A 14,901-nucleotide genomic window follows, 5' to 3' on the forward strand; every position below is an offset into this window, starting at 1 on the left:
CACCAGCAATGGCAGAACAGTGACTCAGATTCAGCTCTGATGTTAAAATCCATGTGCTAGACCACTCTTCTATACTGACTATAGTAACAATTTGGTTGAGGTCAGTAAAAGTTTTGAACACTATTTTTAGTTTGAGGATCAGGGTATGGAAGTAAGTCTAAGTATCTGTCTTGGATGACTGGTTTTAAACTGGAGAAGGATAGTAATGCTTTTTCACCACCTGTCTGTTTGTTGTATTGTGGTGGCTTGCGTGTTGCTATGCCACTAGTATTTAAATACCAGCAGGGTCACCCATGGTGGACAGGTTTCTTTGGAGCTTCCAGACTAAGACAGACAAGAAAGAAAGGCCTGGAGACTTACTTCTGAAAATTAGTCAATGAAAATCTTATGGATCCCAATAGGACATTGTCCAGCTCACTTGCTTTGGATACGTCATCAGAAGGGATCAATCACTGGAAGAGAACATCATTTTCTGGTGAAGTATAGGGCCAGAGAGAGTAGGGAGACCCTCAGACAGATTGACACAATAGCTGCCATGAGGGATTTGGACATGTCTGTGGTTGTGAAGATGGCACAGGACCAGGCAGGGTTTCATTCTGTTGTGCATAGGATTGTCATGCTTCAGAGTCGACTTAATGGCAGCTATCTATCTATCTATGTGGTAATGATCTTACTTAATTTGGAATGTCAGTTGAATATACCTGAAAGACAATTGAAAATGTAAGTCTGGAGTTCAAAAGATAGGTCAAAGATAAAACATGGACTACTTCTTAGTTCAATCAAGTATATGAGACCAAATGGGCAACATCTGCCGAAAAACAAAGATGAGAAGGCAGGAAGGGACAAGAAAACTGGAAGAACAGACTCAGAGAACCCAGGGTGGAAACAATGTCAGAAAACAGTTAGTGTATGCATTTTTGATTGAAAAATAATTCGTGCTGTAAACTTTCACCTAAAAACACACACACAAATAGGCTACCTAGAAGCTCAAGACTCATCCGCATAGAGATGGTGGTTGAGACCAGGGAGTGTTTAAAGTTACCTAGTATATTTATACAGCATAAATATACCCCCACTTCATATTTGTATTGGTACAATCATATATTTTATTGCAGATTATTTACAGGGATAGTTTATGTATTTTATCGTATAGAACAATATTATACATTTATTGTTTTTAGCTCTCTTTATGCTTATCAGTGTTTATGCTGGTAGATCACTGCTAAAGAGGTGAATACCTCCATGGAGTCAACTGCTGACTTGTAGATGTGATAATTTCAACATTCTGCCAGCTACATTATCTAGCCCAACTCCCTTGTTTTATAGATGATAAAACTGGAACTTCAGGGAGAGAAAGACTTTATTCAAAGTCACACAGACAGAGCCAGAATTAGCCTGAAATCCAGGTTTCTAGATTTCTGACCTGAAGCTCTCCCTGCTGCCTTCATACATGGAGTCAGTTCTCTGCACGATTAATTTTTATCTTTAGTGATTATGGAAGTTTCTCTTTTGACATGTCAAGTTATTTTCATCTTAAATATTATTAACCTCAAGATCAATCAATCCCCTGGAATAAATTTGTTCGCTATCTGCCTGGGTATATTGTTTGTGGTCACTTTTCTTTTTAAAATAGTGAATCGTTTAGAGGCATTTTATTTTCCTGGAGCATTGGAGATAAGTGGAAATAGGAAAATGCGGTGGAAAGAAGCTGGACACAGAAACCTGAGTTATAGTTTGGTTTTAATCGCTGATCTTGAAAAAGTTACTTAACATGGCATCTCAGGTTTTCACTCTGTAAAACTGAGATTATCATACCCACTTAAATCTCTCATAGGGACAGCGAGAGGATCAAATAAGCTAGTAATATGAAAACATGTAGAAAGGTGCAATATATTTCATATACGCAACAAGTTAAAGAACTTTGAAAAAAATCATCTTAACTCGTTAATGTGTTTAGACTAACTAAACGATAAGCCTGCAAAGAAATATTCATTTTATTTGCTTTGAGAGTTTCTTAGAAGTAGAGACTAACTTCTATACCATTGATGACACTAAAGGTGTGGTGATAAAAATGAACATCCTATTTACTTTGTAATACAATTCTGATGGAACACATTGGTGTGAGTCTCATAGAGCAATGACTACTGCTAATTAACACTATGCCAAACTTTGTAACACCGTAAGTATGGTTGGACAGAACTGACTCATTTCCATTGCACACTGTGTTCTCACTTAGCAACCAGGAACACACTGGGCTCCTGAGTGTTGAGATATGAACATTTTCCATTAATTTCAAGGAAAGTGTGCATTTTTTGCACAGCTGTTCTGTCATATTCCTTTTACAGGATGCAGAAATTAATGTCTCTCAGCAAGAATAATGATAAAGGCTATAATTTATTGGTCTCCTATTTTATGTCAATCACTGTGCAAGAGTTTTACCCTCATTCTTTCTAATTCTCAAAGCAACTCTGGGAAGGGTAGGTATTATTATACATATTATACTTTATAATATCTTTATATAATTTGAATGCCTTAGTTTCCATTTGTACTGTAGCACGTATGCTTGTATTTCTTTTGTTCTCATAATTGTCCTCTTGGGTAAGCAGAAGGAAGCATTATTAATTCCTATTAATAAGTTAAGACAAAACAGAGTTAACTTCCTCAAGTAACAGTCAGATCTAGGAGTGGGGCCTTAATTTTATGGTTCCTCCTTAAGCTATTTTTTCATTAGACCAGTGATTTTCAAATTAACCAATTCAACATGCACTTGGGATACAGGGAGATAGTAGTCACAGCCTGTGCCCTAACTGAGTGGGGGTGAATTATAATCGGGACTTTTCAAGCTGGCTTGCCTTTGGGGTTTTGGATGGTCTTATCCTTCCCTTTCTTCTCCCCACAAATAAATTTATACCAATTAACACAGGTTTAAGGACCCCTGGTGATGCAATGGTTTAGCATTCAGCTGCTAATCAAAAGGAGTTTGAATCGCCTTAGTGGTTCAGTGGGAGAAAGATCTGGGGATCTGCTCCCATAAAGATTACAACCAAGAAAACCTTATGGGGCAGTTCTACTCTGTCACATGGGGTTGCAGTGAGTCGGCATTGACTCCACGGCACCTAGGTTTAAATGGTTAAAATACCTCATCATCACTACTGTTTATTATTTTAAAAGTGCTCTATCTATATTATCTTATTTAATCTCTATAGCACCCTGCAGGGAAGGATAATACCATTTTTTTTTATGCCAAGGAGAAGAGAAACATGGAGAGAATGAGGTGCAGAGCTAGTAAGAGCTAGTATGAAACAGAGCTCACATTCAAAGTTTGGTCTGCATGTTCTAAATCCTATATGGTCTCTTGGTTAGGGAACTTGGGTTTTTTTTTTTTTTAATTTTTATTGTACTTTAGATGAAGGTTTACAGAACAAACTAATTTCTAATCAAACAGTCAGTACAAACATTGTTCTATGACATTTGTTAACAACCCCTCGACATGTCAACACTCTTCTTTCTCAACCTTGGGTTCCTTATTACTAGCTTTCCTGTTCCCTATTGCCTTCAGGTCCCTGGCCCAGGGCTGCTGAGCCCCTTTAGTCTTGTTTTGTTCCATGGGCCTGTTCAATCTTTGGCTGAAGGGTGAACCTCAGGAGTGGCCTCATTACTGAGCTGAAAGGGAGACTGGGGGCCATGCTCTCAGGGTTTCTCCAGTCTCTTTTAGGCCAGCAAGTCTGGTCTTTCTTTTTTAGTTAGAATTTTGTTCTGCATTGTTCTCCAGCTCTGTCCGGGGACCTCTATTGTGATCCCTGTCAGAGCAGTCAGTGGCGGTAGCCGGGCACCATCCAGTTTTATTGGACTCAGTCTGGTGGAGGCCGTGGTAGATGTGGTCCTTTGGACTAATCTTTCCTTTGTATCTTTAGTTGTCTTTACTTTTTCTTGTTTCCAAAGGGGTGAGAACAGTGGAGTGTCCTAGATGACTGCTCACAGCCTTTTAAGACCCCAGACGCTACTTAACAAAGTAGAATGTAGAACATTTTCTTTATAAACTGTGTTTTGCCAATTGAGTTAGATGTTCCCCAAGACCATTGGACCTTGGGGGTTTTAAGGAGCAGTGGTGAGTCCTTCCACTACTGCAGACTAAAAGGAAAGGTGAGAGGTGCAATAGGGGTGGAAGAATGGAAAATCCATGTCCTTTGCCTATACTAGGGTTATTGCAGATAAATTATAAAAAGACTTAGTGGTAGTAGGCTGCAACTGTGGGCTCTCTGAATGGGTAAATTTAAGTTCTGAACCCTCTCCATGAAGTAGCTTAGTTGTGATACTGAGAATTCGAATATCAAACTTGAACTATGGGGCAAATTGGGAAATGAGATGTTAAAGGAATTATTGGAGGAATTATAGGATGAAAAGTCTCAAATTACTTAGCTAGGCTCATTACTAGCTTTCTAATGTAGTTTACAATGAACTAAGCCCTATTCTTTTTTTTTTTAAATGAACTAATTAAAAAGTTTATTGTGATAAAGTATATATAACCTAAGATTTACCATTTTAAACAATTTTAAAAATTGTGATTAATACATATGTAGCAAAACATTTGCTAAGCTCCATTCTTGATAGATTTTAGCCTAGTCATATGGTATAATTTCTTTTACATACTTTTCTTTTAATCTCTCATACTTAATTCTAAATGCCCAGTTGCACCATTAACACCAACTTGCGACCCTATAGGACAGAGTAGAACTGCCCCGTGGAGTTTCCAAGGAGTTCCTGGTGGATTCGAACTACTGACCTTTTGGTTAGCATCTGTAGCACTTAACCACTATGCTACCAGGTGAAAAGATCATGGCGTTACTTGCTGAGGTAACTGTCTTTCTATCTAGTACAGCTCTTTACACATGGAGACCTTCAAAAATATGTGATTAATGAGTAAAAGATGAAAAAAGAATTTCTGTCAGCATATTGTCGATGTAATTATTACCAGGATATTTACATAGCATCAGAATAGCTCCCCACAAAATGCTTATTAATTACAAAGGAAAAAATAACAACTTTATATTGGAGAAAGCTGGCGGATACCACCTTAACTATTTGGTGGTTAAAGTTAATACCACCAGTAATGGGACAGAAATGCCTCTGTCCTGATAGGATGTACTGACAAGAACATAAACTCTCTTTTGTGATGTCCTGGCTAAAATGCATAGACATAATTGAGTCATAAAAAACACATCAGACAAACCCAAACTGAAAATCTTTCTATAAAATAGTTGATCCATCGTATTCAAATATTAGTGTCATGAAAGGCAAAGAAAGACTGAGAACAGTTCCACCTGAAATGCGCTGAAGAAGTTATGACAACTGAATCAATACATGACCTGAGAGTTTCTTTTGGTAAAAAGACCATTACTGAAACAACTGGTGAAATGTGGATGAGGTCTGTAGGCTACACGAGAGTTTTGAACCAATGTTAATTTCTTGGTTTTGATAATTGTACCATGGCTATAAAAGAAGTACACGCTGAAGTATTTAGGCTTAAAGGGTTATCATATCTGCAACTTACAATCAAGTAGTTCAGATAAAAATCATTTATACATATGGGTCCCTGGTGGCACAATGGCTAAGTGCTCAGCTGCTAACCAAAAGGTCGGCAGTTTGAACCTACAAGCTGCTCTTCAGGAGAAAAGACCTGATGGTCTGCTCCCATTAAGATTACAGCCTAGGAAACCCTATGGGGTAGTTCTACTCTGTCACATGAGGTTACTAAGAGTCGAAACTGTCTTGCTGGCACCTAACGACAACGACTATATATATATATATATACACATACACACAGAGAAAGGAAATGTAAAATTCTCATTTATTAACATTTGGATTTCTTCGTACTATTCTTACAACTTTTCTGTCAGTCTAAAATTACATCAAGATACATATTTAAAAAATCATCAGTTTGAATCAGTGCTTGTCTTAGTCATCTAGTGCTGCTATAACAGAAATACCACAAGTGGATGGCTTTAACAAAGAGAAATTTATTTCTTCACAGTAAAATAGGCTAAAAGTCCATATTCAGGGTGTCAGCTACAGGGGAAGGTTTTCTCTCTGTGTCAGCTCTGAAGAAAGGTCCTTGTCATCAATCTTCTCCTGGTCTAAGAGTTTCTTCCCTCAGGGACCCTGGGTCCAAAGGACATATTCTGCTCCCGGCACTGCTTTCTTGGTGGTGTGAGGTCCCCCCTCTCTGCTTGCTTCCCTTTCCTTTTATGTCTTGTAAGATAAAAGGTGGTGCAGGCCACACCCCAGAGAAACTCCCTGTACATTGAATCAGTAATGTGACCTTAGTAAGGGTGTTACAATCCCACCTTAATCCTCTTCAACATAAAAGTACAAGCACAAAATGGAGGACAAACAGACAGTACTGGGAATCACAGCCCAGCCAAATTGATACACACATGTTGGGGGACATAATTCAATCTGTGACAATGCTCTACACAGAGGGCTTGTACCTGGAAGCAGAACATGGGAAATCCTTTGGGTCAACCTCTGGAGTTAAATGTGACAGGATGCACAAAGAACAAGGACCTGCTATCTCTATCTTCCCTTTTCTTATTCCCCTCTTTAGGTAGATAAATACAGTTATCAATGTCACAGTTTTAAATACTCAAGGGTCCCAACTAGAGCTACACCCTTCTCACTTGATTGAAGGAAAGTCTTCAGCCTCTTATTTACAAATTGTTCAGTGGTATGGCTGCTACCTGGGGGAACAACTTCCATGTCTAAGTGTTAATTTCACAGTTCAAAATTTTCCAGAGGGCAACTTCTAATTCCAAGATGTGGGGGCACAATTTCCAATTACCGACAATGTCTATAACCTCTGCCTGCCCCTCAGGTGGACTAAACACATGGCAGCCTCAGCCCTAAAATTAAACTCCTTTAATATTTAAGGCCCTGAGTTTCCTATGGGTCTAAAATCTTTGTTTATTCCTGGCCTAGTCCTGGGCATATGCTGGGATTCCCCTTCAGTAGCATTATTATAGTCACGTTAATAATTATGCATTAGCCTGAAAGAAAATGCTTTCAATGAACAAACTAATGTACCATTCAGCAAGTGCTCTTGAATTATAACAAAGTTTCCATTTTAATGAGGTTTGACTAAAGTGCAGCAGCCCCTATAAATGACCTAAAACAGCACAGTACCTGTATTAGAATTCAGTCATGCCTACCTTAGGGATCAACAGAGGAGAGCTTATTTCCACCCTTGTTTCTCTACCATAAAAGGGAAGAATTGCTGGACAAGCTGCCTTAAAAGCAGAGGAAGTATGAAATTGATTTTGTGACAGGGTTACTGGGGAAAGGATGAAGAGTGGGTGGAATTGACTGAGCAAAAAGAAAGCTGAAAGATAATGGCCAAGGATAAGATAGGATTGGTGATAGAAAAGGCTGCGTGTAAATTAGAATAGCAACAATGCATTTCCTGAACCGGTTTGAAGGAAGGAAACCAGATTTGTATGGATTTTCAAACAGAATTAAGTTGAGCAGTTTGAATTTTTCAATGTTTAAGACTTCTTTGTGACTGAGGTTGGGGTCATTCTGTAAAACAAAATGTAGCATATGTCAAATACCACCTTGTGGGGCATAGAACTTTAACTTGAGAATTTTAATGAGAGGAAAGCTACTTTTTGATCAGAAAATATAGGTGGCAAAGAGAAGGAAAGAACAGAATAGAGAGATAAGCTTTGATGTTGTCTTAGCAAGGACTATGAGCGGCCCTTTAGGACAGAACGGCCCCATAGGGTTTCCCAGGTGCAGCTGGCGGATTTGGACTGCTGACCTTTTGATTAGCAGCCCAACTCTTAGCCACTGTGCCACCAGGGCTAAGATTAATGGTAGAGAAATGAGGAGAGAGGTAAGATAGGGCATGTCATTGTTAGTTGCTGTTGAGTTGTCTCTGACTCATGGTGGCCTTATGTATAACAGAGCAAAATATTACCCAATCCTGTGCCATCTTCATGATCATTGGTATGTTTGAATGCATTGTTTTGGCCACTGTGTATTTTCAGTGCCTTCCACCCAGCACTATATCAGACAATATTCTATTATGATCTACAAGGTTTTCATTGGCTAATTTTTGGAAGCAGATCACCAGACCTTTCTTCCAAGGCTTAGTCTGGAAGCTACACTGAAACCTGTCCACCATGAGTAACCCTGCTGGTATTTGAAATACTGGTGGCATAGCCTCCAGCATCATAGCAACAGGCAAGCCATCACAGTATGACCAATTGACAGATGAGGGGTGAGGAGAGGGGCTAGAAAGGGGGAAAAGTATTTTCATAACTAGTATCTTGGAAAAACAGTTGTCAGAAATGGTTTCCAAATTTAATCTGAGAAACAGTCGTTGATGAGAAACAAGCCCAGGACTGAACTGTGGTGAGGCTGTTAAATACTCTGAATTTGAATTAATCACATGAAATGGTTAAGAAAAGGGAATTAAGAGGCAGATTCTTCTTCCACTCATGATAGAGGAGGAATGTGCCTGCTTGACCTTTTTCTCAGAATAAGGAAAGTTTTTATCTTCAGGGAAGTTATAGTCTTGCTCTGTCCTTTCCTAAAATGTCTGAGCAGTGACACTGCCAGGAGCCTGCTGCCGTGAAGCCCCAGAGCTCCCAGGAGGGAGGTACAGACAGGATGCTCCTGGCCAGGCTGAAGCGAGTTATGACTGTTTTGCTCTAGGAAAATAGTGATTTTCCAGGCTCTGCAGAGATCCTGCTCAGCTGCTGCAAGCAGTTTTCAGAAGGTCGTTTTGTCAGTAGACAGACCTTGGTTCAGACTCTAGCTTTGCTTTTGTCGCACGTTTATCTTCTTTCCCATTATTAAACTTACAAATCAAGGTACACATGCCCCTGTTTTCTATTTCCTTCCCTTATAATAAAGAGGGAGTGTCCCTCTTATGTTAATGGCTATTCTCTCCCATTTTCTCTCCCTTTTTCCAGGAGTTCACACATTCAATGTTCTCCTTTCAGTATCATTTATAATAGATAATGTCCTTCTCTGCTGGATGGTTCCTATAAGCATACTAACAGGCTTTATTTTCTATGTTTAAAAGCTCTCTCTAGAATACACACCCATCCCCACTTCTCCCTTTCATAACCAAGCTTCTAGAAAAAAGAAATTCTACATACTTCCTTTGCCTCCTCACCTCCCATATACTCTTCAACCCCCAACACTCTATTCCATCACTCCCTAAAAGCCCCTTGTCAAGTTTGTTAGTGACTGCATTGTAGCTGAATCTAATAGTTGCTCCTCCGTGGACATTTTTCTCAATTCTCACCAGTATTGATCAATTGATCAGTTCCTTTCTCTTCACAAACTTTCCTCTGCAGGCTTCCTTCATGCCATACTCCTTCTCTTGCCTTAGATCTCAAATGAGATGCTACTGTATTGAAAGATTTTCCTAGTCCCATTACCCCATTATTCTCTGGTTTTGCATCCAGTTGTTTTGGAGAACCAAAGCATGACCTTGAGCATATCCCACCTGAATTTAGAGACCATCTCAAGAATAAATTTGACACATTGAACACTAATTACTGAAGACCAGAGTAGTTCTGGAATTACACCAAGGACATCATACATGAAGAAAGTAAGAGGTCATTGAAAAGACAGGAAAAAAAGAAAAGACCAAAATGGATGTCAGAAGAGTCTCTGAAACTTGCTCTTGAACATCGAGTAGCTAAAGCGAAAGGAAGTGATGTTGTAGAAAAGCTGAATAGAAGATTTCAAAGGGCTGCTGGAGAAGACAAAGTAAAGTATTATAATGACATGTGCAAAGAGCTGGAGATAGAAAACCAAAAGGGAAGAACATGCTTGGCATTTCTCTAGCTGAAAGAACTAAAAAAATTCAAGCCTCCAGTTGCAGAATTGAAGGATTCTACAGGGAAAATATTAAACAATGCAGGAATCATTAAAAGAGGATGGAAGGAAGACAAAGAGTCACTATAGCAAAAAGAATTGGCCAATGTTCAGCCATTTCAGGAGGTAGCATGTGATCAAGGAATCAGTGGTACTGAAGGAAGAGGCCCAAGCTGCACTGAAGGCATTGGCAAAAAACAAGGCTCCAGGAATTGATGGATTATCAACTGAGATGTTTCAACACACGGATGCAGCACTGGAAGTGCCCACTTATCTATGCTAAGAAATTTGGAAGACAGCTATCTGGCCAGCCAACTGAAAGAGATCCATATTTATGCCTATTCCCAAGAAAGGTGATCCAAGAGAATGTGGAAATTATTGAACAATATCATTAATATCACACATAAGTAAAATTTTACTGAAGATCATTCAAAAGCGGCTGCAGCAGTATATAAAAGGGAACTGCCAGAAATTCAAGCTGGATTCAGAAGAGGACATGGAACAGGAATATCATTGCTTATGTCAGATGGATCCTGGCTGAAAGCAGAGAATACCAGAAAGATGTTTACCTGTGTTTTATTGACTATGCTAAGGCATTTGACTGTGTGGATCATAACAAATTATGGATAACATTGTGAGAATGGGAATTCCAGAACACTTAATTGTGCTCTTGAAGAACCTGTGTATAGATCAAGACGCAGTTGTTCGAACAGCACAAGGAAATACTGCATGGCTTAAAGTCAGGAAAGGTGTGCATCAGGGTTGTATCCTTTCACCAACCTTATTCAAACTGTATGCTGAGCAAATAATCCAAATAGCTGGACTATATGAAGAAGAATGGAGCATCAGAATTGGATGAAGACTCATTAATAACCTGTGATAAGCAGATGACACAATCTTGCTTGCTGAAAGTGAAGAGGACTTGAAGCACTTACTGATGAATATCAAAGACCATAGCCTTCAGTATGGATTATGAGTCAATATAAAGAAAACAAAAATCCTCACAACTGGACCCATAAGCAACATCACAATAAATGGAGTAAAGATTGAAGTTGTTAAGGATTTCATTTTACTTGGATTCACAATCAGTGCCCATGATAGCAGTAGTTAAGAAATCAAACAACCTACTGCATTGGGCAAATCTGCTGCAAAAAATCTCTTTAAAGTGTCGAAAAGCAAAGATGTCACTTTGAGGACTGAGGTGCTCCTGACTCAACCCATGCTATTTTCAATAGCCTCATATGCCTTTGAATTAATGGTGTTGGCGAGGAATATTGAATATACGATGGACTGCCGGAAGAATAAACAAATCTGTGTTGGAAAAAGTACAGCCAGAATGCTCCTTAGAAGAAAGGATGGTGAGACTTCAGCTCACGTACTTTGGACATGTTTATCAGGAGGGACAAGTTCCTGGAGAAGGACATCATGCTTGGTAAGGTAGATAGTCAGTGAAAAAGATGAAGACCCTCAACTAGATGGATTGTCACCGTGGCAGCAACAATGGGCTCAAACATAACAAGGATTGGGAGGATGGCGCAGGACTGGGCAATGTTCATTCTGTTGTACATAGGGTCACTACGAGTTGGAACTGACTGGAAACACCTAACAACAAGAGTTGGTGTGAGAAGTTAATGAGTTTATAAATACAGAGCTTTTTGTAAAAAGCCTGGTACATCATGAACATTCCACAACTCTTAACCAGTTAACTTTATTGTTCACTTTTTATTCTCAATCAGCTAGTATAGTGCTTGGAACATGGTATGGTCTTATTAAATATTTGTTCAATGGTTAAATAAACAAATAAATTATGGGCCCAATTGAATTCATAGAGTTAGGAGGATGAGATAAACCATATGCAAAGTGGATAGAACAGTGCCTGGTACGATATGTGTGCTCAATAAATCCTTATCATTGATACTCAAAGTGACTGCAAACCTGATCATTTAATATGATTAAGAACCACACCCAGGGCTCTTATCTAAAGTAATCAAAGTATTTATTCAAGTACTGGATTCCACCCCTTCACATGTAATAAAGGACACGGATGCTGGAATTTTCTTCCTGCTCTTCCATCCCCTCCTGGCATTATCTTGGATCCTCACCAAGAAATAAAGATGCCAAAACAACTTCTACTTTAGGAAACTCTCCCTTGAGCCCCACATCTCCCTCAAATTACCACCCCATTTCTCTTTTTCTTTTTATAATTAAACTCTTTAAAGTAGTTGCCTATACTCTCTGTCTCTGGTTCTTCCCCTCCAATTGTACCGTAACCCATTCCAACCAGGTTTTCTCACCTCTTCACAAACTTCCCTTGTTAGGATTGCTAATGACTTGTAGTTACTTGCCCTGGAGTCATCTCTGACTCAAAGTGATCTTATGTATATCAGAAGGAAATGTCGCCCAGTCCTGCGCCCGCTAATGGCTTAAACACGTCGTTAAATCCAATGTTAAATTCTTGTTTCTCAATGTGCTTGGCCCATCAACAGGATTGACAGTTGCTCCTAACTTCTTTGAAATACTTTCTTTATTTGGCTTTCAAGACACCATTCTTTCTTGATTATTCTTCTGCTTGACTAACTTACTTTGTTCATTCCTCCTCATGTTCCCAGTCTCTAAATTTTGGGGGTATTCCCGGGCTCCATATTAGCTTTTCTCTTCTTTCTCTATATTTACTTCCCACGCAATTCCAAAGCTTTAAATATCATCTACAAGCTGATGATTCCAAAGTTTACATTTTCAGCTACCATTTCTCCCTTGATCTTCATAAATACAAAATTGGCTACTTGATTTCCCTTAGGTGTCTAATAACTCATTGCCTTCGAGTTGATTATTACTGATGGCAACCTCATGTGTTGCAGGATAGAATTGCTCCATTGTGTTTTCTTGGTCGTAATCTTTATGGAAGCAGATTACCAGGCCTTTCTTCCTCAGAGCCACTGGGTGGATTCAAACTGCCAACCCTTAGGTTAGTAGTCCAGCACCAACCATTTGACCCACAGGGACCTCAGGTATCTAATAAAACCAAAAAACCAAACCCATTGCTGTCGAGTCCATTCTGACTCATACCGACCCTATAGGACAGAGTAGAACTGCCCCAGAGGGTTTCCAAGGAGTGCCTGGTAGATCCAAACTGCCAACCTTTTGGTTAACAGCCATAACTCTTAACCAATATGCCACCAGGGTTTCCAGGTGTCTAATAGGCATCTCAAATGTAACGTGCTCAAAACCACCCTCTTGAGTCCATCCTTTTCTTTCTCCTACAAAAGCATCTCACAAGTTTTTCCTTCTCAGGTATTTCAGTTCCATCCTTTCAGTTGCTCAGGTTGTAAGCCTTGTGATCATTGTCTGTCCTTCTTTGTCCTACACTCCTTAAGCAGACCACACACAAATCTTGTGGGTATACATGGAAAACACGTCATGCATGCAGCTACTTCTTATCAACTCAGCTGCTCTCTCCTCACTCCAAGCCAGGATCACCTTTCATTTTGATTATTGCAGCATGTCTCTTTCATCTTCGTTCTCCTACCCCCGCTATCTATTTTTCACACAACTTCCACAGTGATCCTTTTTTAAATGGCATGTCTTTTCTCTGCTCAAAACCATTCAATGGCTTTCCATTTAGGGCAAAAGCTAAAATACATCCTACAACCTGAAAGGTTCTATATAATGATTTTGACTCACCTTGGTGAACCATCTGCTCCACATCCCCTCCCCAACCACCCCAGGCAGCTTGCTATATATAGAACATGCCAAGCGTTCTCCTGCCTCAGGGGCTTGGCAGTTGCTGTTCCTTGTGCCTGACTCCCTCTTCCTCCAGATATATTTGCATGATTTATTCCCTTTTCTCCTTCAGGTCTCTGCTCAATGCTCCCTTTTCAGAAAGGCCTTCCTTAACCATCCAATATAAAATGGTACTACACCAATCACTACCGTGATCACCCTCACACTGTTTATTCTTCTTCTCTGTACTGATCTTCCACTGATATATGATATATGTGTTTATTGTCTCTTTCCCCCACTAGTTGGTAAATTTCATGAGAGCAGAGACTTTGCCTTAAGGCTCCCTCTTTAACAAATGTTTATCAAATCAGCAAACTGATTAAGAAATCTTTTGGAGTTTAAGGATTTCTAAGTTTTTTCTATTTAAGTTGAACTTTTACTTATTAGTAACCTGATGAAATTACAAAGGCTTAATCTGCTGGAGTGATTTGTATTTAGAGGGAAATTTGTTGATTTTTTCCATGACTCTCAAATCCCTCTTAGCAGGTGATCACTACCTTTTCCTATGTAAGTCTCTGCTTCTTCTACGCATACGGCTATGGTTCCATGCTCCCTTCCTCTGTGCATACTTTTGTTCAACTTTAAATCATTCTGGGTATTGCAATGCATACTAATTATTACAGGATGACTCATCACATGGCTCTGAACACTCCCAGGCCCTCCCTCCTCTTCCAGCTCCTCCCAATCACCTACTAATTGACTGTTTAAAATGGGCATGGGAAGGAAAATCTTTTTTTCAAGGCAGGACTCACCGTGATTCAGAGGTGATAAATGTGCCTTTTGGCTTCTTGTTCTCCCAGAGGCACAGTAAAGCTTGTTTAATCTCCTACTTGGTTGGTGACCAAGTGCAATCTGGTTTCCATTTGAAGCTCAGTTGTACTTATGATGTGATGATTAGGATATCTATGGAGCATCCATCCTGGGAACAGAGCAAAACTATAAAACAGAAAACTTTTATTCTAAAGCCCAGCCTCTACATGAAATTTATCTGTACGCTTGCTGAATAAAAGCCACAGCAACACCCAGTTTAGTCTCAAATATTTCTTCCTTTTTTCACTACCTTCTTTGTCATGAACCACACATCTGGAGCTTAAGTATCCTGTTGGCCTTCAGTGTTTCATGGGCCTTGCAGATTAGATTAAGCCTAAATTCTCACCAAAACCTTTTTTTTTTTTGAAGTATGGGCTGTAATAGTTTGAAATTTCAAATATACCTTTCACAGAACACTTGGAA

Source organism: Loxodonta africana, chromosome 25 (assembly GCF_030014295.1).
Source record: "Loxodonta africana isolate mLoxAfr1 chromosome 25, mLoxAfr1.hap2, whole genome shotgun sequence".
Lineage (NCBI taxonomy): Eukaryota > Metazoa > Chordata > Mammalia > Proboscidea > Elephantidae > Loxodonta > Loxodonta africana.